Source organism: Pinus tabuliformis, chromosome 8, assembly GCF_031772625.1.
Source record: "Pinus tabuliformis cultivar Carrire ecotype Pingquan chromosome 8, CPIR1, whole genome shotgun sequence".
NCBI lineage: Eukaryota > Viridiplantae > Streptophyta > Pinopsida > Pinales > Pinaceae > Pinus > Pinus tabuliformis.
Genome location: NC_142294.1, coordinates 516,232,257 through 516,236,491, shown reverse-complemented (window position 1 = coordinate 516,236,491; position 4,235 = coordinate 516,232,257). Strand labels below are relative to the sequence as shown.

At 37.0% G+C, this 4,235-nt stretch overlaps 1 pseudogene across 1 annotated transcript; it reads left to right on the top strand.

Moving 5' to 3' along the window:
- The first annotated feature begins 1,104 nt into the window (after positions 1-1,104).
- On the top strand, positions 1,105-2,800 carry LOC149236395 (polyubiquitin-like; annotated as a pseudogene). Its single transcript, XR_016246218.1, has 2 exons — positions 1,105-1,182; positions 1,485-2,800. The product of XR_016246218.1 is annotated as a polyubiquitin-like (transcript).
- Positions 2,801-4,235: the final 1,435 nt, after the last annotated feature.

The window sequence follows — 4,235 nt, the reverse complement described above, 5'->3', positions numbered from 1 at the left end:
AGGCCAAATAAGATGGCAAACCAGATTAAATTCGAAGACTTTGGTTTATCTGGGCAATAGCAAACACAGGCAGTTGGAAACTTTGGTTTAATCACCGTATAACAGAGTTGAACGGATTGGAACTAATGCTAAAACCGAACGAATCGATTACTATAGTCCCTGGCCATTGCCAGATGGCAGGGACTAATAAAAGATAGTAAACAAAGATTTGTATTTAAATGCAAAAACTACAAAAAAAGAACATGATAGGTGATAAAATGTTAGAGTAAACAGGCCTATATAATATGAAGATCTATGCAAATGTAAGTTACTTTTATAATAGAAGCAAGTTTTGGATTTTTTCTTAAAAGAATATCCTTCCATTCAATATAAAAGAATTAACTACCTTATAAACTCAATTTAATTTCAATTTAATTTGAAAAAAAAAAAACAAAAAGTTATTGGGTTATAATAATAAAAATTACCAAAATTTACTTTGAATTATAAATAAGTAATTATTTAATTCATAATAGCGTTTATTTATAATTTAGAAATCTCCCGTTTATTTAAATCAGTTGAAAACGAATGAAAAGAGATTGAACTTATTCATGATTCATTGCATGCACTTGTAAAATCTAGCATGGGGAGATATTGATAAGTAACATTACGGATATAAGCAATAGTATAGATAAATATAAAAATAATTATATATTTAAATATGTATAACATTTTCTAAAGAAACTGGTTTAAATGTATTTTAAATTTACAGTTATTCTTTCTTTAAATGTATTTTAAATTTAGAGTTATTAAGATATAGAGAAATTAAATTAAAAAAAAAATCATTTAATTTTATAAATAATTATTCTGTTTTTGTTATTTAAGATGGTGGTTAATCAATTATGAATTATTTTATATATAATTATTATATTTTTATTATTTAAGATAGTAGTCAATCATTTATGAATAAACTCATATATAAATAATGTTTATTATTTATTTTTACGCCGTAAGGCGTTTCCATTTGAAATCAATTCCCCTCCGGTCTACTTGTCATCATTGTGAACCCCACGATTATGTGTTAGACGATTCAAAACGGCACAACCGTCCGATCATGAGACGGTAGTTACAAAGTCATTTCAATCGAGCGTTGGAGATTTTTTCATAAGCGGCCAGGGAAGCATTTTCTCAACAAGTTTATTTCGGGTATCTTGTCGCTCACAGCTGCGAATCCCAATCGATTGGCCTGTTTTTGTTGTATAATTTTAGTTTGTTGCATTTTCTCCCGAAATTCATTGTTTGAGGGTTTCAGATCTGAGTATTTCTTACATGTAATTTTGGTCCGGTTTTGAGGCGGTTCCCTTGATCTATTATTTATTTCAGGATTTCTTGATGTTTCTCTGTTTTATCCGTGTTTATGTGTTATGAGTAACTATAAGGTTTCGTTATATATTATGTGAGGGTTTGGGGTTATGTGGAGACTGTAATCGTGCGCTTCCTCTGTGCAGGTGTTTTGTTTGCAATTTTTAGATTTCAAAATGCAGATATTTGTGAAGACATTGACCGGAAAAACCATAACCCTCGAGGTCGAGAGCTCAGATACCATAGACAATGTAAAGGCGAAGATCCAGGACAAGGAGGGAATTCCTCCTGATCAGCAGAGGCTAATTTTCGTTGGAAAACAGCTTGAGGATGGCCGAACACTCGCAGATTACAACATCCAGAAGGAATCGACTCTTCACCTTGTTCTCCGTCTCAGAGGAGGGATGCAGATCTTTGTCCAAACTCTGACCGGAAAAACAATCATGCTTGAAGTTGAGAGCTCAGACACTATTGATAACGTTAAGTCTAAAATTCAAGACAAGGAAGGGATTCCACCTAACCAGTAGAGGCTGATCTTTGCTGGAAAACAACTCGAGGACGAGCGCACTCTCGCGGATTACAACATCCAGAAGGAATCGACTCTTCACCTTGTTCTCCGTCTAAGAGGTGGAATCTGATACAATTGACAATGTCAAGGCCAAAATTCAAGACAAGGAAGGCATTCCACCGGATCAGCAAAGGCTGATTTTTGCCGGAAAACAGCTTGAGGACGGACGCACTCTTGCCGATTACAACATCCAGAAGGAATCTACTCTTCACCTTGTTCTCCGTCTCAGAGGAGGGATGTAGATTTTTGTCAAAACCCTGACCGGAAAAACAATCACGCTTGAAGTTGAGAGCTCAGACACTATTGACAACGTCAAGGCCAGAATTCAAGATAAGGAGGGGATTCCTCCGGATCAGCAGAGATTGTTCTTTGCAGGGAAGAAACTTGAAGATGGGAGGACTCTTGCTGACTACAACATTCAGAAGGAATCTATGCTGCATCTTGTCCTTCGCCTCCGTGGTGGTATGCAGATATTTGTGAAAACGTTGACAGGCAAGACCATCACACTAGAGGTTGAGAGCTCTGATACGATTGATGATGTGAAGGCTGGGGTTCAAGACAAGGAAGGTATTCCTCCTGATCAGCAGAGGCTCATTTTTGCCGACAAGCAGCTGGAGGATGGCCGAACCCTCGCCGATTATAACATTCAAAAGGAATCCACCCTCCACCTTGTTGTAGACTACAGACCCTTAATCTCTCTCGCGAAGGAGAAGAACAGAGATGGTAATGGGCCCTTGGGTCACATTAATCTTTGCCCTCAGAGAGATTTGCAGCAGGCTTAGGGATTAGGGCTTTTTGTTTCTTCAGATTAGTTGAGTTGTGTATTTATAACAATCAAGTGGTGGTGGATGGATTTGATCCCGCACCAAACGATCATCATCATGAGGACCAGGCCGCTGAAATTTAATTCAAGGCAGCAGCAGTTCCTGAGCAATTTCAGAGTTCTCTATTGCTTTTCTATACTAGTCTTCTCTACATTGCTTCTGCTGGCTTGTGCCATCACTGGTGTATCGTCCTACGTTGGTCAGTTTTTTCACCAATTCACTTGTCTTTACATAACAAGATAATCAATTGATCCAGAGTATGCTTTGAATGTCCAATAAACTCTATTTTGCAGGCATGCCACTTGCATTTCTCCTTTGCCCATTTCCATATACTGTCCCTCTATGACCTATTCATAATAACAGAATTTTTGTGCGCATTTTGTTAACTTTGTAGTTGACATTTTTATTTCATTCTTCAGGAAATGAAGCTTCTCACTGAAATTGATCAACCTGGGAGCCACATAGATCGTTATGTCTCTCAATTAAGTTTTGTTCTGTCACGTAAAGCAGCTAGTTTAGTTAACTTACAAGCCCGTCTTGCAATGTTTTAGCAACATCTGAAGGAGCAGGAGATATTAACACAAAGAGTATGCAACAATTTTGATGTTGAAGCGGGTGATGCAGTCAGTGGGTAACTGCTACTTTGAGGGGCATTTCATTCTTTTGGTAATTTTACTCGAAGGTGCAAGAGTTGGGTACAAATGAAATCAAGTGTATTTGTGCAAATGGTAATGCACTTGAGCATATATACTTTGATGGAATTATCTGATACAAACCCTTTTGTTGTTAAGTTATAAATTATTTATATATGATCATCCTCCATAACAATATTCCCCTAACTCTTCAAAGTTGTAATACTTTCATCATCGAGCAGTAACATTTATTATCCGGAGATAGTTTTTTGTAATTTAATGGCTTAATCTACTCGTGCCGAAGCCTGATCTTTACTTTTGTGTGTTATTTGAAGTCGGATCCTAAATGTAAATTGTGCAGTTCATATTTTTCTTTATGTCCACTAAAAAGCATGGAGACCATGTAAGATCTATGAGACTAAGAATTCTCAAAGCAGAATTGCATTTATAGTCTTGATGTACTTTATCTAAAAAAGAATGTCTCAACCTGCAATATGTCTCAACAACCTGCCATGTCTCAATCTCAACAACCTAGCATTTATATTGCTAGGACCTGTTGGCCATGGTCAAAACCCACCAGACCTTTATTAGAACAATTTTTCTTCCAAAATGCCCATTGCATCTTACTGTTCCCAAATGTGTTTTTCATCCACAGAACCTAATTACCATGATCAAATGCTTCGTAACGCTGATTAATGAATAGTCTTCTCTGCTCTGTGGCAATGGATCCCCATTTAATTCCCACTTCAATTTTTCATGTGAAAACTCTCTCGAAGGAGGAGAACAGAGATGGCAATGGGCCCTTGGGGTCACATTAATCTTCGCCCTCAGAGAGATTTTCAGAGAGATTTGCAGCAGGCTTAGGGATTATGG